The sequence below is a fragment of the Cardiocondyla obscurior genome, linkage group LG20, assembly GCF_019399895.1.
Source record: "Cardiocondyla obscurior isolate alpha-2009 linkage group LG20, Cobs3.1, whole genome shotgun sequence".
In the NCBI taxonomy this organism is placed as follows: domain Eukaryota; kingdom Metazoa; phylum Arthropoda; class Insecta; order Hymenoptera; family Formicidae; genus Cardiocondyla; species Cardiocondyla obscurior.
The window spans coordinates 3,561,917-3,583,920 of NC_091883.1; the positions used below are offsets into that span (position 1 = coordinate 3,561,917).

The window sequence follows — 22,004 nt, forward strand, 5'->3', positions numbered from 1 at the left end:
AGCGCACAGGGAATCTGTTATCGTTGGCACAATTCCGCTTTATCAGTCGTTATCTTTGGTACTTTCGGAATTTAATTTATCTATTTTGAAATGTATTTTCAATATTTAATTTTTTCAACCCGCAGACTTTCACAGTTTACAATTACGACAAGCCAATAATGCTTTAAAAAAAATTTTTTCTTATTTTATTTTTTTCTTTTTTTTATTCGAAGCATGATTATCCCGAGTTTCCTCCGTTTAAAACGACCCCGTTCGACTAATTACGCGCGTTCTTACAGTCCGTCGCGTTATCGTGTTGCGAGCGAGCGTGCGCTAAGAAACGGAGAGGAGGAACGGCGGCAAATTAATATATCCGCTTTTTAATCCCAATGTAGAGGTTAATTCTAGCCAAGGGAGACGAGAAAGCGAGATAACGTAGAGGCCACGCGACAGGAAGACGCGGTTTCTCGCTCCATACCGCCCTCCCCGCCTCCCTCGCCTTTCTGCCCCGCAAAGGGCTTTCTTTTCTCGTTTCCTCTTGATCTTTTTTTTTTTTTTTACCAGCGGAGTCTTCTGCTCCACTTCTCAAAGGACCACGACAATCGCGTAATAACGCGAGCGATTAATCAATTAAAAACGACGAAAGTCACAACTCTCGTCGAATCCCATGTGCGCACACAACTGCCGCGGCTACGCACCACCGTTCGTCGGTGTTCTCGGTGGTTCAACGCAAGATTTTACGACGGCGAGGCTTAAATTAACGTACAAGCGAGTGGCGCGCTAGATTCATCCCGAACGACCGCAACGTCTCCGCGTATTATTGAGAAACGGGGCGAGAATAATAGGAAAATTGCACAGCCACGGCTTCCGAATATTTTCCCGAACGTTGGAAAGGGTAATTGTAAAGGGATAAAAAGACCGGAAAGGACTCGGTTCGTTCTCGGCAGTCTAGATCATGGCCCGAATTCTCCATGCTCTTTCGGGTCCTTCTTTCGGCCGGTCTCGACGCGAGCGGCTGCCGTGTCGCTCCGTCCTTGGCCAGGATTCGTGCCAGGCTGAAGAGATACGTTGATAAAAAGAGGAGGAGAGCCTTCGCGGACGTCGGAGCACGCGCGGGCAAAACATTCTAATCTAAAGTTATAAGAAGCGCAGGGATGTCGGCGAGAGCAGAGAGGAGCGGAGACCCCGCGACGGGGAGATGTGCGGCGGGGGGATTTATTTTATGGCGTGTAATCCTCCATGTCGAGGTGCGAAAGGGCTGTAACTCTTTTGTTGGCACCACGGGGTGTCCATGCTTCCAAAGCAACCGCTAATTCCTCCCATGAATGCTCGGGTCCTTGCATCTTTAAGCGTCGTTCACACTCTTCCACGTCGCCTATCTCGCCGTAGAGTCGCGATCGCGTCGATGTTCTCGCGAATTAATTTACAGAAAAAGAAAAAGAAAAAAAAAACAAGTTTCTGGTAGCAAAATTTGGCGAGTAACAATTAATTTGACGTTTAAATGGACCGCGACCGGTTCGCCGTCGATAAACTGTTGCCGTTGCATCATTTTCGGTGGTGTCTTTCGTACGCGACATCTGGATTTGACATGCAGCCTTCATTGAGCGAGATAGCCGACGCCTGCAAAGAGTGTCTTGGATGTGTCTGCGTTTTAATGCATTAAACGAGCCATTTGCTCGCCCCATTCCTCCAACGGTATGCGCGCACGTACTCGCACGTGGATACATCGTACGTCGTCGACGGCGGCAGCGACGACAGCCACCACTGATTAGTCGCGTGCGTCTCTTTCCTATATGAGTTTCCTGCGTCTCACGAGTGGGCGCTCCTCGCTATTGTTTCTGCGTACAAACAATGGCGTAAAGCACACGCGTCCCCCTTTTTTTTTTCTTTCCTCATTTTCTCTTTCCTAATTAATAAATTACTGATAATTCTGATTCTTCGAATTTTTAATTATATACTTAAACGTCGCGCTGGTAAATGAAAGGAGAAAATAACATACTCGTCTTATTATTTTACAAAAGGCGCCGTGCGATCTCAGTCGCTTACACCGCGATTATAATTTCATCAAATCGATTTTAATTCCTCGATTCTGGAAGTAAAACGTTATCGAGCGCGAAACTCGACCGCTGAGAGGAATTAAACAGAAACGCGTTGCGCATATCTTTTCATTATTAAGATATCCACGTTGAAATTGAATTCAAGCCCTCTCTGTTAAGCCGCGAGAGATATTCCGCGATCAATTTCGCGGTAATGCGGGTAATTTCCAGTCATTATGACTTGCGATACGTGGGACGTGAGAGATCGTCGGGGGAGTCGAGGGCTGCGGCGACGATCGGTCGGTGGAGGCGCATCTCGTTGTGCCGCGCCGTCCGTTCTGTGCGCAACGGAGTTATGGCGAAAGTAATCCGTCGAGACGAAATGTAAAGTCACCCTTCCAACCACGCGGGTACCGTGACTAATCGATGAGTACGCAGCCGGTCGCGTATGGGTCGAATCGAATTCGAGCCGTGTACTCGTCCGTGCACGCGTTCCCACTCGCTTACGCGGATCTCGCCGCACTCATACGAGACATAGTATTTTTATTTACGACCGTACCTTCTTTTCGCGGATAAATAAATCTGTAATTTCCTTTAAATAAATTTTTCACAGCCAACGTTGATACTCCGGAATTAAGTACGAGGTGGCGTCCGTCGCCACGTTGGCAGATCATCGCGAAGAATTAATTTTATTAATTTTATTCGCGGCGGTAAACAATATTCGCGTGGGTTTTACGTATGAAGAATAATGAGAAGGTTAAGATGGAAGAATGGCTGACAACGCGGTGGACCGTAAGAAGTTAGGGTTTCCCATGACGAGTTTAATTGTGCGCCCGTTACTCCCCTTTCAATGTCCTGTATTTGTTACTGGGCATTATCTGCCACCGTCAATGACTCGTGCTGTAGAGAGTTCGATGCGTTAATAGAAGCGGAAAGATTGCTCGCCCATGCGGAAGAATTTGTCGCGAAACTTGCTCGTGCGGTATTTACGTGATATAATCTTCACTTTACGCGATAGTGGTAAAATTAAAAAAAAAAAAAAAAAAAAGAAAGAAACACGAAACAAAACAACGATTTAAGAATTCTCTAATTCGTATCCCGATGGCATTGTGCTTTATAAATTTTTTTTCTCTCAAGAAAACTGTTCGATTTGCGGTCGCGGTAATTCCGCGCGGTCTCAATCTCGCACCGACATTGAGAGAAAACTTCCGGTCGTAAATTTTCGCGAGATGCCTTCGTGCAATTGAATCGGTCAATTCTGGGGAGAAAAATGGTGGCATCCGGCGCGCGCCTCGGGGTCAAGTAGCCGACCTCGTATCCTGGGTCTTGCTTGGACCCGGGTCTACTTGACGGCCGTAGCCGCGGGTCAAACTCCTTGACTTCGCGACCACGACCAGCTGCCCCCTAGACAAGTTCGCAATTTATTGCCGTTGTTTCGACGCCGCGTCAAGCTATGCGTACTATGCCGCGCTCGGCAGCTTCATTCATGTATCATCTCCGCAAGCTTTGCGGTATTCGGAATGAATCGCGAACTATGTGACGCTGTATGAATCAGTAACGCGAGATTCTCTCTCTCGCGGTTAATTTTAAACTGCTCTTTTTTTTTTTTTTTTTTTTAAAGTCACTTCCTTGAAGAATCACTTTTGACCAAAACATAAAGTTTATTCTGTCGAAAAAAAATTACAATACAATTGGTTTTAAAACGGCTACGAAATAATGCCTCGAATGAGGCAGTGCTGTTAATTGTATTTCTGTTTGCTCATTTTTTTTTGCCTGGTTATTAATACACGGCGGTATCGGTATTTATATCATATGTTGTTCGCGAATATATTATAAGAAAATCCGTGATGTAAGATATTGTATTATTCAAGTGTGCCAAGGCTAATGATTTCTCGTCTCTTTCGTCGACGAGGTTTTTTTTCTTTTTCTTTTTTTTTTCCAAATCGAGCGAGGCGAAATTGATTATTCCGCAATGCAACTTCAATTTTCCATACACTCGTGTGCGCGCGTTTCGACAGAATATCTTTCTTCGCAGTTATTTCCGTCAATCACCGATTGTCTCGGAATGACCGTAACCTCACGCACGTATAATCTATTCCTCCATGGTATATGCGTGCTGCATTTCAACGAGACACTTTAACTGAACTGTTTCCCCCACATATTATTGCAAATTTACGCGGTAAGTGGACATTTGTTCACTTTATCGTCGCGGAAGATTGACAATCAAACACCGATTCTCCATGTTACGTGCGTGACATGAATATTTCAAGGACAAGCGGATTATCGATATTTTTTACAAACTACCAGCTTGTAAGAAGAAGCTTGAATTTATAAAATTAGACGCGAATAATTTCTTTTTTTTTTTTTGTTTTTTTTCTTTCCGTCGTAAAACGTTGCTTTGTCAAACGTCACGGTTCTATGAGGGGGAAAGAGAAATCGGAGTTCTTACTTGGAACGCGGAATATTTAGCGATTACCGGTTTGCGAGTGTTAATTCTTTGCGTTCAAAGGGCTGGTAAGAATGTGCCTGGGTGTACGCGGCACCCATTGCCCATTTGAGCAGCACTTACGCGACCCTTTAAAACAAATAGCGCGCCGAGCGGCGAATCGCGCGAATCAGAGAGCACGAACCGCAGGAAAGAATGAGATATCGAACATAATTGAAAGAGATTTATAGGGCTTAACCCTACGTCGCTCAATCCAAAAAGTGCTCAGCGAAAGTGGTACAGCTGTGCCATAAAACGACCACCATTATCGGCGATGTTTGTTTCCGCGTCGTTCGGTCGAATACCTTTTTGCGAGATTCTCGAATTTTAAAATAATGAAATCGATCGGAGAACCGTACATGGACGTATCACGAACATCTCTCGCGGGAAGTTTCTCAGAATTAATTATGATGCTTCGAGAAGTGCCTCGCCGACGTTGCGTTAATACGTTGCTCATCACCGTCTCGCGTACGTTGTGTGTCATATATTGATTAAGAGAAACAGATTCATCGGTGGATTACTCATCAATCATATGAGAACTGATTGTAAGTTAGTTTAGTTAGATAGTTAAATTAAAAAAAAAGAAATGAAATTATTATTATCATATTTCTTTTTTGGTATCGTGTTATTGTTAGCTCTTACGTTTCATCGATTATTTATTGCGATCGAACTCGCGCTTTGGAGTATGTTTTTTTTTTTTTTTTTTTTCTTTAGGCGTGTGGTTACGGCGTACTCTAAACGAGTGACGAGAAATGGAAGGAGCGACAAAAAGTCATATGCGTATATTATATGGTGGGTGGCACGCGCCCAATGCGTAACTTTAATACAAACGCTTAACGGGTACGATGTAACACGAGACACACCGGAAGGGACGTCAGTCGAGTGTCACTCAGTCATTCAGCCGACTCCGCTTGTTTCGTGGTTGGTTTTTCTCTCTCTCTCTTTCTCTCTCTTGCTCTCACCCGCCCTCTCCCTTCTCTATACTTTGATAAAGTGCGTGCGCGAGTATGAGGCGTGCATACACGCCACGCACGCGCATTCTCATTGCAGAGGAGGAGACCCGAAGCGCATCAGATAAGAAGTAAGGGAGAAAGGACACGAGCCTCACTCGTCACGTTGATTCGCCCTCTTCTAATCACTTCTTAAATACCTAGATAGCGATGCTACATCAGATATATCCATTTAAAGAAATACCACTTTTACGCGTTTGAAACGTGTCCCGCATACATCAAAGATTTCTTTTTCTCTTTTAATTAAAAAATTTTTTTATTTTTGAGCGAATTATCCTACAACTAATTTTTTTTTTTTTTTTTTTTTTTCGGGTTAGCGCTAAAAAAATAAATAGCATAGACAAAGGGTGGGCGATGCGTTCACGAAAAGAAAATTTAGGACAGAAACAACATTGCCGGCGTGCGTGTACCTTCATTAGGAAGGGAGGAAGCCATTTGTTGAACAAGGAACTCTAGTTGATCTATTGCGCGAAAGCAATTAACCTTACCCGTTTGTCGGCGTCTTTGTAAGGTTTCCAGGGCACACACGATGGACCCACTCAAAGTTTGATTCGAGCCATTTGTAAATTCCGTATTACAACAAAGACATCAATTACTACAGAAACCAAACGCTGAAGGGCAGGCGGTTTGATCTGGCCGATCACGGTTTGTTATATTATAATATTGCTATAACTTTGTAAATTTTATGTCACGTACTAAACCAATATACGCAACTTTAAGAAAAAAAAAAAAAAAAGAAATGCTAAGCGTTAAGAGATTCACAAAAGAAATTAGACAAACATGCGGGGATTTATTTTAAATGAGATGCAGACGCAGATGCCGGACGTGAAGAAAGTCATTATCGCTGGACAGATATCTAAACGTACGATTAAACAAGCGAGCATGATAAATCGCAGCCGATTTTTTTTCCTTTTTTTTTTCTTTTTTTTTTCTGCGAACGCGCAGGCGACTAATCCTCCGATTGATCCTCGAACCGCGGCAATCCTATTCCGATAATTGTACGCGAACGCGTATTCCGAATGAACGTTTCTGCGAGAATTCTCAAGAAACAATTACTCGTCTAAACGAAGCTAATTGAAGCCATTCAAGATCATGGTGAGCGGTCGGTGTCGGCTGGTGCGACGTACTAGAGGATACGGCCGGGCCGTAAACTGCGTTTCGCCGAGTTTACTCGGTGTAAACGAGCGACCATCTCGCATTGGACTTCTAATAAAGCATATAGGAGCGTTTCTCATACGTGCCCGTCGCGCCTCCATCCGGCACGATACATTTCCGGCCGCCACTATTCGATCTTCCCCCTCGCTCTCCCAGCCGATTCTTAGTCCACACTTTATTATTCACACGATAACTCTCGGACCGTGTCCACGTCTAACTTTATTTGGTACAATTGGAAAGATTGAATACAATTTCGTCAGCGGTCCACAATTGTAGTGGCCGTTCCAATTGTCAAAAGTGAAAAATTGAAAGTAAATTTTAGAATAAACTACTCGTACGCCGCTCGCCGTGCCCGTGGCATTTAATCAACCGCGAAAAAGATTGAGAATTATTATTATTATTTATCATCTCGGTGACAATTCAATTTCTGTGACTTTTTTGCTGAATTATTTCTCTGTCTTTTAATATATCACACGCGGCAAAAAGTGTGAAAAGAGCCATTAAATGCTAATCTCGCCTCGCGGCACACATACGCGAGCGCTAGCTCGCTCGCGCGCATGCACTTCTTTTATCTCTCTTCTCTTATCCCGCGCGCTTACATCTCACCGCGCAATGTAGTTCACGTTGCCATGCGAGAAACCGATCGTTCATTCATTCATCCGTTAGACCGGCCGTTCACTCATTCATTCGTTTAACACTTTTGTGCTACGCGAAGATACGGGTCTTCTGTCACAGAGCTCCACGCATCTGAGAACCTCTTCAATTCCATTTCGTTCAACGCGATTAGTCTAAACACGCGTGCCTCGTCCCGTGCATCGACACCAAAAACCATAAGCCACGACGTATTTAAAAAAAAAAAAAAAAAAAAAAGTTTAACTAAAGCATTTTTTAATTACGACTACGACTCTTCTGTATCGAGATGCAGTGAGTTTGAAAATGAATATAACTTCGCGAAGACCGAGAAATAAAATACGTCGATGAGCGGGTCTTTACGCGAGGAAAGAAAAAAGAAAGAAGTGCGGATGAAAAAGTAATTCGTTAAGAAGAACTCGGCTGTTATCAGGGTGGTTTAGCTATTTTCAAGAAGGTTGAATCAATATACTGCTTTCGCAAGAGTTATCTCACAATAGCCTGACGATGAAATATTAACGCGTACCTGGACATGATTCATATTATGACGTACGGTCTTAAAGTACATGTAGACAGCAAGTTATAATCGCCGCCGGTCGATATGTAGACATGCATTTAAATTTCATATGACATTACGTAGAGCCGTGAGTTTATATACAGTTGCATATAAATCGTCCTATTTCTTTTATTCAAACGTTAATGTCAATCACTAGTTTAATTTAACAAAAATCGAGGCTACTACCACTACTTGCGGGGTCTAAAAATACCCGGCCGTGTGCATAATGCATCGCGTCCGGTGTCGATTCGCGTCTAAAAATACCCGCGCGCTTCTTTTTATTCCGCATATCAAACTTTCAGAATTAATTTCGCTTACTTTAATTTCTCATCCGCCTTACCCGGCGCAACTTTAACTTCGAGGCGTGCGGCGCGCTGCTATAATAAATTCATCGGCGCGTTATGTCCGATCGCACGTGTAAACAAATGTGAAGTATGTCGCGCAAGTAAACGTCTCTTTTTAACGTGGCGGTATCGTTGCCGACGGCGCGGGCCGTTAAGTTATCACCTCTCATTTATATGTCGCGTTGTCCGGTCTCTTCGGGACGAGACTGCGAGCGCTCGCGACAATTCCGTCAGCAAGGCGTAGGTGTTTCCGCGAGTAAAGACGAGCGCGGACGAAAGCCCGCAAAATAGTTCAAGCCGCGGAGAGCCAATAGCGAGCGCGTAATCGTTGGTACCGCGCATGTGAGAGGAGGTGGTGAAGAGACGCGCAAACGACGTCGCAGCATCTTCCTCCGCGCTCAAATGAATTAAACGAGACTGTCGCGCGCGGCAAGTAGTCTCGGTGTCACTTACGTAGATACACCGAAGAGCAGATATAGCGTTTTCTGCGGCGAGCGGCTAGTATACGTAATCTTAAAGACGGTAAAGGCAGAAGATGAGAGAACGGAGAGAAATCAGTCATCGGTAATCCGGCCGGCGCGGTACATACGTGCGATACGTGTGAAACTCGACGCATACGATGCTTAAGTCACGCTCGCTAGCTGCCGTCGCTATATCTGCCTTTCGCGTACACGTCTTACGTCATTCGCGCGCGTGGCGAAGAGGGCCACAACTTTGTTCTCTATCCTTGAATCTTGCCTCGAAATTAGCCGCAATCAAAGTGCCACGTCAACATCCCCTCCTCGCCCTGCGTCGGCGACGACGGTGACGGCGTTCTTACTCGCTCTCCTCCTCGCTCGCGGCCGAGAAAATCGGTGAGACTTCCGTCGCGAATCATCAATTCGATGATGAGCTCGGTGAGTCAGTCCGAAGCGAGCGGCGCTTAAAAAAAGTAAGAAAAAAAAAATTTGATTACCCCGAAGCCGTGAAAATCGGTCGCGACTCGCGAGATTTTCGCCGGATGAATAATTGTACTTCGTTATAAAAATCAAAATTAATACCGCGGTTGCAAATTTTATTTTTCAATAATAATCGGCAAAGTAACCACGTGGGAATACACGTGTAATTTTTCAGTCAATGTAATCCGTCGGCGAATATAAAATTAACTGGCAAACATTTAATATGGCTTTGTGAAGCGCGACTGGAACGAAGGCGCCGCGTGGAACGTCGCGAGATAAAGATAGGAAGAGGTCGTGTATTTAGAACGAAGTTCAACGGTGAACTAATTATTATGCTCGTTTTCCGTTTCCGCGAACGCTCGCCCGAGGTCCGAAGGTGCCGCGTACGCGGAGGCACCGCAGGATATTTCGGGGCAGGCGAATTCTGTTCGGTATGAAAGGGACCCTTGGCTTTGGGTGCCACTTGTTGCACGGCACCGGCATCCCGCTGATACGACTCCGTGGGACACGTCTTGCACGACCGATTTCGAATGCATCGGCAAAAATCGACTCCCTCATCTTTGTACCAGGGAAACTTATAATCGTTCCTTTATTCCTACCTACTCCTGCCGCTTACTTAACCGATCATTTGTACGACTAAACGCAAGCATTCGTCCGCACTTGATTCTCCCGAGACGGAAAGTACACGCGGATGTGAACGATCTCGAGTTCGGTTTCTCAATGGCTCTCGAAGGCTGAAATCACGTACTTCCGACTTTCCAATTTTTTCAACGTTCGTACGAATATTTATTATTAATTCAACTAGTATCCCTCCTCACGAAATTAAACTCTTTTTGCGGCTAGCCCGCGTAACAGACGATTAATTTTGTTCTCACAGAAAAGTCACAAAAGTCGCAAGAAATGTTTTTTTTTTTTCTTTTTTCTTCCCTTTTTTTCTTAAATTAGTGAATAAAAGAGATGCTCCATTAACTAACGTTAATTGGCGTGAGGAGCAGCATTGGAGGATCAAAGAAGCGATGTTCACAGACATTTAATAGCTTGATTTAATTCAATTAAGGTGCCGATAACTATGGTGTCCAACTGCATCGGCGAAGATATCACACGATATTTTTCCGACAGTTGTAAAATTCTCATTCGCACTTCGTTAAATGTTTGTCTCTCGACACGAATCTAAATTGATTTCAGATTAGAAAATCTTATTAATCAAAATTCCACAAAATATTTTATAAATTTAATTACAAAATATTTTATTAATATTATTTCTGACTAAAAATTGTAACTGCTGCCTTAAAAAAAAAATTGGCTTTACAAAACGTGAGATTATTCGCGGACAAATACCACCGGTACGACAATCGAGAGTAGCTTGATGAAAAATTCATGAACGCGAGTCGTTAAACGTTTGCAATTCAACGAATTTTCAAGACCGCGGTAAGAGACTGTGAGAAAATTGGTGCGAACTGTTTTTCAACAATAAGGCGATCATGAACGGATCATTGGATATCAATGACCCCGCAGAGGTGTAGGGTACCACGTATCGATATCTCCATCTTCGAGATCACCCTGGGTGCTCGATCTGAAGTACGTGTTCAATAGTCATCATTCAGAAATAATATTTCTCCGAAGCTGACTCATTACATCTAAATGTATATTTTATAGTACACTCATTGAACTCTACAAATTTACCTTTATTTATAACTCTTGAAATATGCATTAAACTTAAATAATTCTTTTATTAAGGTTTCTTTTTTTTTTACAATTTTATTAAAATTATTTATCGAGGACATTAAATTAAATAAAAATTCTATAATTAAAGAAAAAGAAAAAAAAGAAATTCTTTTATCGTGCCTTATTGTTGAAAGATATCAACCAATCGTCCTAGTATTTTATCCTGAATAACGGTAACGGCCAATCGGTAAAGTGTTCTGTGATTAACGTATCGCGTTAATTCATTCGTATCAAGTTCTGTAATGACCGCGCCTTTAGATATACATTTCTACATTATTCTCGGCACTTGAATGCATGCTCGTATCAATGGCCCAGGCGACCGAGCATTTGCATATTAGCGCGCGCAACAGTTCCAATTAAACCAATCAGGGAGCATTACGGGGCAAGAACAGATGACGATTTAATTCACTACCGATGGCGTGTTCTTCGAGGGGTGAGACCGATGGGGGAGAGGAGAGGCCGGGCTCTTGATGAGATACACGCGCGTCTATATGCCTTCGGTATCAACCAACACAACGTTCATCAACACCAGACGCTAACGACGGCACGAAATAGATTGCTACAATGGATAAAGCGATCCGGGCGTGAAACGCTCATTATATCAATTACTATTAACTATTACCCGCTACTATCGGCAGATACCCTCTGACGCGGGAATTATCCTTCCTGTCGCTTTCGCCACCCTAATTTGGGTCGATTCAACACTCACAGCGACACCCGTGCAGCAAGAGCGAATCGTCGATGAGACTGGTCGATTAGTTAACAAAAATTTTTACGGCGCGTCGGTGTAGTCATGATTACAGGAAAGAAATACTAATCGGTATCAACATTTAAATAAATCGTCAAAGCAGATCTTTAAAAAGAAAAAAAAAAAAAAAAAAATGTTGTGTACAATTTATTTTTTCAAATGTTACGCAGTCTAAAAAACGCGCGATTAAATGGCTAAATACCGCTAGACTGCGAAATTTTTATTATGTTCTTTTTTTTCCACGGTCCTTTCGCGGTGATCCTTCATTTTTAATTCGAAAATTCGTAGCGAAAAATTTGACAATAATTTTCGTACGTGGAGAATGCAGACGTCTACACTTTTCAACGGGTCTATCCACGCGGAGACAGCCCAATCATCCTTGGCAGAACGCGCTTTTTAGATATAACACAATAAAATCATAACACACAACAGGGATATATAAAATCATCCGCTCACGGCAACAGGATTCGAGCTTTGACGACACCGTGTGCCGCGCGGTGATCCATCTTAACTGCCAACCCTTGCCACGAACGTGGGACTGCAGTCGATGACTGCGATGCCACCGTCCGCTAGAGCTGTCCTCCTCGATCATCTTCCGATCACGATGATTTTGCTCGGCTTGCACGTCCCGAGTTGATCCGACAAAGTCGTTTTCATAAATCGACTGGCGTAATGTTAACGTTTTGTCAGCGGAATTATCGCGTTCTCCGCCTCGTGAATGACCGGCCTTGTGCGATTAAATCGATCGTCGCACCTTTATTAAAAAAGAGTAGCGGGCATTACGATTGAATTATTTTAATATTTTAATTTAATATTTCCATTATTCTCTCTTTATAAAATTGTAAAAGTAACTAAGTGTCGCATTAAGTACTCTCTTTTATAATTTTTCTTTCTTTTTTTGCTCTCGGCTAAGCAAGGAATATTTAATAATTTATTTAGAAATTTCGCGGATAAGTGTAATGCAAGGTTTTATAACAACACGCATTTTCTTTTTGTTCTACAAAATATTAATAATTATTTCGCAATCATATTTTATATATTTAGAAACGCGGTTTATAAAATACCATCATTTGGTTTCTTTTTATTCTTAGAAAGGGTGCCGCGTGTGCCGCTGTGAGTATCCTTGTGAATATAATAGTACGCGCAATATTTAAGTATCATAAAGGGTGATCAATTCGTCGACAGAAGCATGTGGCAGGTGTGCCGTACTTGCGCGCGTGTGGAAATCGTTATGCCCATCGCATCACGCATACATTCCCGGGAGCGTATAATTAACGCGAGAGAAAAAAAAAAAGAGGGGGAGAGATTGTCTGTCGGCGTTATAATTTTTATATAGTTGCATACGCGCCCGCGTGCTTGTGTGCGTGTCGCGTTCGCGCCGTCTTTATCCACGGCGATACCAGATGTGTCCTAACAATTTCAGCGTCCATCGAGCCATTTTATTTTCAACGGCAATCATTGGAAAAATAAAAAATATAACGAATTAAAATCTTATCTCGCGGAAAAGAGCAAACTCAAAAAAAAAAAAATATATATAAATCTGAAAAATTAATTTTTTATTTGTCTTAACATATTCTTGATTATTGAAATATTTTATTTATTTAATACACGCCTCGAGATCGACGAGCAGCGTCCGCACGAAAAAGTGAAAAGCGTTTCGTAGGGGATCAGAATGCAAAAATCAAAGAAACCACCGACACAATGCACAATGTTATTATTCCAAGCGGTCGAGTTCGGAATCGCCGGTTAGAAAATCAGTCGCTCGCAGCCATTTCGCTTCTGATTCAACAAGAAGGGGGATGCAGCGCATAATGCGGTCCCGCAATTGAGGAACGAAAATTCGTGCGGATACACTCGGCCGCTGTGATGTGTTTGACCGGACATTATGCCGGGAAATCCTTTTCCTCGGATTTAATTACGATAAATATTTGGCCAGCCGGCTGACAACCCTTTTTCCCATAACCAGCCACGCGAACTAAGAAGCTAAAAGGCGAAAGAAACGCCGCGGGAATCGGCCGGTGGTAGAAGAAACGGGAAGGTCCGAGGCAACAAAATCGGATAATGCGAACAATATCTGCTGCAGGACAATATCGCGTCGGTACTTTAATCGCTCCTAATGGCCGCAAGAAAAGCACCGCATTGTATCATGCAAATCCTATAAATATTTTTCCCCGTATTTTCGAAAACAGTTCGTGGAACATTGCGGCGGGATCTTTTCGTGCTGTAAAAATAAGAAACAAAAATCGCAGATCGGAGAAACATTCCTTCGCCCGCCGTTAACACTAAACGCTCTCACGATATTTTTAATCCTATCTATAAAAAATTTATGCGACGCCTAAATTAGCTGTAATCGATTCTATTGTTGCCCTTTATTAAATTATATAATTTTTTTTTTGTTACAGATCCACTGTCGTCTACAAAAGTGTCGTCTGAGAGGAGGAGCAGGCCCGGAAAAGGGCATCGTGCATCGGCGGAGCAACTATTAGGTGAATATAAATTTCTCTTTTTTTTTTAATCTTTATAAAAATAAAGCTTTACCTCTATATTAATTAAAATACTAACATGTCTTCATTAATATGTTTAATTTTATGTTACAGACACCGGGCAGTCATCAACTCCGCTGAAGCTCATGCAGATCGGTAAGTCGCATGACTTTTTTATTTCGTAGTTTGCAATTGGGGTATCTCGAAAAATAGCGTGCGCATAGGTTCTTCTAGTATTTTAAAATTTATTCTTATCGAGCGATCGCGTTCACGACGATTAAAAAGGGATGCTGCTGCGCCGTGGAGGACCATTAAAGATAGAATCAAACAACCGTAAACAGTAAAGGGTCCTAATGGACGGCGTCGCTGTAACCGGATAAACTTAGGAAACGGTAATAGATAGGCCTACTAGTATTTCAGGTAAACAATTCATTTGTCATTTTTTAGAAGAAGAAAAGATCGCGGTTGATTACTATCTCATTTATCTTTCAAAAATGAAAAAAAGAACAACTCCTGAGCGATGATTCTAAAAGGAAAAACTTGTCACAACGATGCAACAATCCGTGAGACTATCTGTGCGCATCTTGCCATCTTAAAACTTATTTTTTCCAAGACCCCTTTTTCTTATTTATTTATTTTTTCCTTTTTCTAAAAAAATTATATTTCTATATATTTAATGCGAGATCGTGTCGTTACGTGTTGCAATTTAGATATTTTATAATCCGGGCAGAAGTAGATTTTTCTTTCTTTTTAATAATTGTAGTTTAGTCAGGAATTTAAAAATATTGTTGCTACGATCGGCGAGGTGATATCCGCCACTCTCTCGGAGAGTGGGAAAAAGATAAAAGGAGCGCGCGAGAATAATCCGTCAACGGGGCCCTCGTGAGCCAACGAAGAAAATAAAGGCGAACGCCACGAAGATGGTGGGTCCTTTACATGTTTCCCGCGCACACCGTCTTCATCTTAATCCTCCGTGTGATTGCACGCCCGATACCAGCTGGAACGCTCACGTGGAAGAAAAGACGAGCGGCATGTATGCGAGGCTGACGGAGCGTAAACCCTTTACCAGCTGCGGGGGGTTCCTCCGCCGATTCTTTACTCTCCTCCTCCCTCTGCTACCCCCTGACACCCCCGGCCCCGCGACCGTCGACTTTTTCGCGTTATTTCGACCGTACGGCATCCTATCTTAATCGACTTCGATCATCGAAGCGCTTTCGACCAGCTGATACAGCCATTTAACACGTCGACCTCAAGCTCAAACGCATTCCCGAGCCAAGACGCGTCGTATCCGATGGAACGTGGAGTCCGTCGATTTTAAGACGTTTCAATCTCACACATTCACTCGTACGAATTATCGATCGTCTATTAATCACCGAACTTAATTAACGATTGTTTACGTTTTTCTAAATTTTATCTGAAGTATAAAAAAAAAAAAAAATTCTGCACGCGTTATCTCGAGCAGGTTCTTTCGTAGAAACGTACCGAGGGTAAGGGAGATTTTTTTTTTTTTTTTACCGAGAGCTATAGCGGACTAATAGAGTAATCAGACGGAGCAGATATCCCTCAAATCGTTCTTTGTGCGCGCGATGTAACGACGATCATTGTGGCGATCGACGCAAGTGAAAACTCGCCGGGATGATTCGAGAGGAGCGTACCTCAAAGGGAACGGTTGCGTCACGTAGGTTTCGAGGAGCGTTATTCGTCTACGGGCCGCAACAATGCCACCATTACATGCGTGACAGTCGCTCGCGCTCTAATAAAACTCACCGAAAACCTGTCCGTGCACCGCGGCGCTCCGGGCTCGGCGCGTCCGTCAAATCGGTATGCGCCGCGTATTTCTCGTCGGGCTACATAACGAATCGTCTCACAATCGGTCACAGTTCTTTCCCCGCGATAAGGAACTGCGCTAACCGGCGGACGTGACAATGTGACTCCGCCGTTTGATCGACTCGCATCTAAATGACCGCGCGTCGCCGGTTCTCGCCGCGTGAACAGTCGCGAGGGCCGAAAAGCAACTTCGGGAAGAGGAGGAGAGATCATCGATACGTGGAGCGCGCATTTGAGATGTAGCCGTGGCCCTGTGCATCCCTCGAGCCCCCGCCCCCCCCTCGTCCCCTCATGTATACGGCATCCCATGGCTCCAACGTGAATGCGATCGGACACTCGAATTGACACGAAGCCGGCAGTAGGCCGCGCTGCGCCGCGAGCGTTGCAATTATGGCAAGTCATTGGGGCCCATTGTGCCGGCTCCATCAGACCTTCTCGGAGAAAGAGAGAAGCCCCTGTCTTCCTCATTGTTCCACCTCGATAGCGACTGTGTAGTGGCCTCACTGTTGATAAAACAGATAAACGTGTCCCGGCAATTCACGGCTGATCTAAGCCTACTTGGCTCGAGAATATAAAGGAGGCCCCGGCTACGTAGATATCCCGTAGATCCGTTTCTTTACCGCGGAACCTCACCTCGATCTCCCCGATGGAGAATGAAACGCAATAAACTATCCGCGGTGAAATTACAGTACATTAAATCGACGCGCTCATTCGCGTCCGCGTCGTGTTGTGCGTTTAACGATAAACGCATGTCTCATATTTTTTTTTTTTTATTCTTTTTTTTTTCCTTCTTTTTATTTCTTTCGATCTTATCTAAAGTAACTGAAATAAGATAGGATGCGAATAAAAATCGTTCCCGACACGACTTAAGATCGAGCGCATAATAAAGTTTGATACCGACGCGAGTCGGAAGTCTGCGTTAAACGCGTTAAAACAAAACGCCGAACGGCGCGATCGGTGTCCAGGGTTATTAAGCCATTTTCCGACGATTGAGACCGCCGCGGGAGGGAAGGGAGAGGGCGGGAAACGGTGCCGCGAGTGGGGAAAAAGTCCGGTCAAGTCGTATTAAATAAAGTCACAACTCGGACAGCGGGTGGTCGACGCGGCGCGGTGCAGCGGATTCCTTCGGCCTGGCCGTGGCGCGCACACATCACGAGGCTGTATTGTGTGTGGGACCGCGAGAAGAAGCGCTAGCGCGCCCGTGGGATTCTCCAGAGGCGGCATCTTTCATCTCCGCCAACCCCCTTTTGAACCGCGCCGGCCGCCCCCGCAGGACCTTCTCGCGCGTTATATGCCCTGCGACATCTCGCAGCCCGACTCGATCGTGGCGCGTATACGTGATCGCGCTACCGTGTTCACGATCACGAAGAAAGAAGGGAACGCGAGCGGAAAAACGACCCGGTCGTCGCCCGAAAAGACTTGTATAGGATTGAAGGTGTCAAACGCACCGACACCTGATCGTCGAATCTCGTCGCGTCTCTCCCTTTGAAACTCGGTTAACAAGACCCTTGACGCATACGCGATATTTACTTTCTTCATCGCTCTCGCAACTTGTAACTTCTTTTTCTATTTCTTTTTTATACGTGCCATTAAAAGATTTTTATTTTATTAATTAATTTATTTTTTTTATATATGGTATCTGATCGTTTGATGCAATATTATTAAAGAGCAAGGGTTAGAAAATTTTAATTAAATTATAATACGCGCAGTTAATAATGAAAAAGAAAGGTGAGAGGCTGCAACGAGAGGCAGTCGTCGTTGCCAGACTTTCCCCGCGATCTCGTAAAGAAGTTTGATGAATTGTAGATCGTACAGACGCCGAGACGCGTCACCGCGATTTCTAGCTATGTGTCGGCACAGCTCCGATTGCGTATTTATCGGAAACGAGATCAACACGGAGTGACCGATGGGTCTGTAATCTCGAAATCTTTTTTTGTTCCCTTTTTTTTTTTGTTTTTTTTTATCGTGACGGACCGTACAGGAACTCGCCTCGGTGATTCTTCTTGTGCGCGCATACTGTACGCTTCTGAAATCACTGTACGATCCCGATGATTCGTTATTCGGGTTTGACCGATCGCACCAAGCCGGAGGCATTTCGGTGCCACACGTTTCGGGCACACGTTTTCAAATCAGAATCAACTTCGGATTTTATTTTTAAAAATAATGCGTCCTACTTTAAGTCATAGAAGCATTTTTATAAACGGGCTGTTATAAATAGCGACTAATTTTTTTTTTTTTATCGCAGCATTATTTTATATCGAGTTTAACGTTGTCGAAAAAATTGGAGAACGTCCGAGAGACGTGCGCGCCTTTCGATCCGCAGAATTATTTTTTTTAAGAATCTCTGTGCATTGTACTATTACATATTTTTCTTTCTTTTCTCTTCGGTGCGTGCTACGCGGCCACCTCCATTTATTTGTTGCGTCACCGTCGTGTCCGTTTCGTAAGAGGAGCCGAGTGCCAAAACATTGATCCCGACCAATTAATTTCGCATGTCGACGTTGATTAATGGGAAACGAAGGTACGGAAGATCGGGAAGGATCTCGATGTACCGGCTGGGTTTCGCTACCTGGCCGCACGAGACAATGACTTTTCCCCGCGGGTGGCAGAGCCCAGGTAGCCCTTAATTATTGTATCTCTAACTAAAATTTCGTAGAACCCGAACGATAAATCGATTTACGAAATCTTCGCCAATTGCAATCTTATTTACAATTATATCGTTCGTCATAAGAAAAAAAAAAAAAGAATTAGAAATAAATATACCGAGTAATAAAGATATTTTCGACTGTGGACGACGATTTATCAGATCGTTTTCGCTTCTCTAATTCGATTCAATAATTTGGGACATGGTGACAAGCAAAACAGTGTTACGGTCGTTAACATGAGATTTCGGCCGGGACGTATGGATGCCGGAGCTTATGGCGGAGTGAATAAGTTCTTTTTAGACATCGGGGAGAGATGGGCGTATTGATAAACGCCTGGATATATACATAACAATGCCTCCAGGACGCAGCACTCGCACGCGTTTGCTTAGGTCCATTATACAAATCAATTTGTTAATAGCGCTATCGATCCTTCGTCGATCGATAGATACCGGGCTCAGCTTGATAGAGACAATGAGCGCGGTGCGTTTCTACCGCGATTAAAGGGCTGGAATCCTTTTAGTACGCCGCGCACGGACGCGACGGCGCGATCCTCCGTCGATCGCCGATACCTATCGTCCGCTCCTTTGTTTCCTTTTGCTATCCGAGACCAATGTACTCTACATACCGCGGTATCCGATTCGTAACGCGATGCGTTATCGCAATATTAATCCCGCCCGGTTGCGTTAATCGACAACCGAGTCCCGACAAGGAGCAGCGGCGTCTCCCCCGGCCTCATTGTCCCCGTTCCGAAAAACGGTGAAGCGCACGGCAAGCGCACGGTCCGCCGAGGACATTGTACGCGTCAGAAAGAAGGTTCGCACGACGGTAACCTGATCGACTTATCAATAACCACGTAATTATAGTACCAAAGAGTTGGTGGGGCTCAAAACAAGCCATAATAAGACGTAGGCGTCTTTCCCACAAGTAATCTTATATCCCTGTCGAAGGAGACCCGTGCCGCGTCTTTCAGCTTTCAGCTTTCAGCTTCCAGCCCGGCCGAGGTGGTTCCCTTGGCGATAGAAAAGGAGAACTCCCCGCGTCACGCACACGCGCGCGTTAACGTAGCCGCCTCGCACCTACACGCACGCATACGCGCCGAGTGCTCTCCTCTCTCTCTCGCTTCGTCTCTCCACGATCTTTCCTTTCTGATCATCCCGCTTCGGTCCCGTTTCTACAGTGCTTCTTCATCGCGCAGCAAACCGTCGCCGTTTTATGTTAGACTCCATTGAAGTTCCTCCCGTTGTTGCGTCGATGTTGTTGTTTTCGTTCCGCCGCTTTTGTAGACAAATTAATTTATTACGATCCAATTACCAAACCCTTTTGACTGCTCGCTTCCTGCTTGTAAGAAGCATAACTTTTTTTTTTTTTTAAGGGGACACTTGGGCTTGGAATTTTACGTAGAATTATTCAACGGCAGATAATTATGTGTATTAAAAGTACAAGATTTCAATGAACAGGATAGAAATAATTTTATTTTTTTTTTATACGCGTTACAAGAATTAAATATTAATTATTTTTATATTACATTTAATTACATTTATTTATTAATTAATTTTTTTTATCAAACACTTATTTGCCGATGATAAAAAAAACTTCGTCATTATCTTAATTGCATTAAAAAAATTACGAAACGCGAGGCCGGGATTTCTTTCTCTCCCTCTCCCGCATCCCGAGAGAGCCTTCAAATAAAAAGTGTAATGTCCAAGTTGCACAGTTCGATGGCTCGTCCATATACAAGTTGAATGACAAGCTATGAGTCGTGGAGGCATGAGAAGGCCTATCTCGAGACCCGCGGCACATCAAAGACGCTAATGCTCATTTCTCTCTTTCTCTTTTCTTTTTTATCTTGCTTTGTCTCGTGCACATACCATTCTTCTCTCTTCACCTTGTCCACCGAGCTCCGTTTAATGTCGCCCCTCTTTCCCTCCCCCGGTCGGATCTAGATTTCGCGTGCCCCCTCCTCTACCTCCACCCTTTATTGTTACGTACGTTTACAGATTCGTATAAGTATGCAAAGTGTTGCTACAAAAGTACACAGGCATGCTTATAAATCACTTACATTTGCATGGGCACGATACATAAAGAAAAGAGGGGAAAAAAAAAAAGAAAAAGTATAAGATTAACATGACATTAAAAATATCCGCGTGAAAATTTTCAGCGTTATTTAATATCATACATCGAGTAAACTTTATTTATTCATGGGGGGAACAAATTAAAAAATCAAAATCACGGAACGTTTAATATTTGCGAGGAGGGGGGGAGAGAAGAAAAGAAAAGAAAAAGAAAAATTGGTGTGCAAAGTCTTCTAAGATTTACGGAGATAGCGACAATGGGAAAGGTGACGTTAATAAATGCGAGATTTACATGGGAAAATGGCGCGTTAATAATGGGGCACAACGGTCTGCGGCTCGTCGGATCGCCCGGCCGTCGTCCCGTTCGCGACCGGGCGCATAAGATCGCATTAAATTCCAAGAGAATCGCCGGGCCAATAAATCTGTTTGCAATTAGCGTAGCTCTGCACGTGAGCGCGGACTCGCATCGGCCGTACGCCAGACGCCCGAGAATAAATGCCGTCATAAGGAACGAGACCCCAATGACCGCCCGTCGCGAAGACTGGCGGTCTGGCCGGCGAGAGGAACCGGTGTGCGCAGGAAAGCCCGTAGGTGTGCATTATCCACGATACCTACGGGAGGACTCGCTAATCGGCGTAAACGTTTCGATAATTGAGCGCGATCTAGCAAAGTGTCGGCCACGGAAAATTTTCCCGCTCGTTGGCGATCACGTTCGAAGAACGAAAATAAAGATTTTTCGGGAGAGACGTCGCGGAATCCCTTTGAATGATTTGCACCCAGCGACTCTTAACGAATCGACTTAAAAAAAAAATTGCGATTTAATTTACAAGAGTGCGTCTTCCGCAGACGGATAGATATATTTTATTCGGCTTCTTCGCGCGAAACGGCTGTTCCGCAGAGACGGTCCATCGCGAGGAGCGTTTTAATCCAACGAGGCAGATCCGCTTGTCGATGCCACGCGGCCTGAACCGTACGATTTAACCTCGCGGCTCGGTGTCAGCGGTTCACATTAATTCAGTCGAATTAATCGTCAGTGTCGTCGCGAGGCGCAACCCTGCTCCGCAGCACGGATTTATTGAATCAACCAGTCGAATGGTTCATCAGTTATGTCATCGAGCTCCGCCACTTGCGTCGCGTTAACATCGTTTTCGGCTAGTTAGAAATCGGTATTACGCTATCGCTATAAATCTATAACGCCCACTTTCGAGAGATAAAAAGAAAAATATAAATTAATTATAGCATTCCCTAAATATCGTTTTATTTTGTATAGAAATTAAATCCATTAGTTCCGTCAACAATTAAAAAAAAAAAAAAAGAAAAAAAAACGAGATAGATATAGCTCGCGTGTAAAGAACGAAAATTTATTTCCCG

The 22,004-nt window shown here is 43.9% G+C and overlaps 1 long non-coding RNA gene across 1 annotated transcript in view; it reads left to right on the forward strand.

Annotated features, from left to right (window-relative positions):
* The window catches only part of LOC139110319 (uncharacterized), a 103,536-nt gene that overhangs the window by 44,210 nt on the left and 37,322 nt on the right, over positions 1-22,004 (forward strand). Inside the window, exons 3-4 of the long non-coding RNA XR_011546974.1 lie at positions 14,009-14,092; positions 14,204-14,245. This is a non-coding gene — a long non-coding RNA (uncharacterized lncRNA). The remainder of the gene's footprint in view (positions 1-14,008; positions 14,093-14,203; positions 14,246-22,004) is intronic.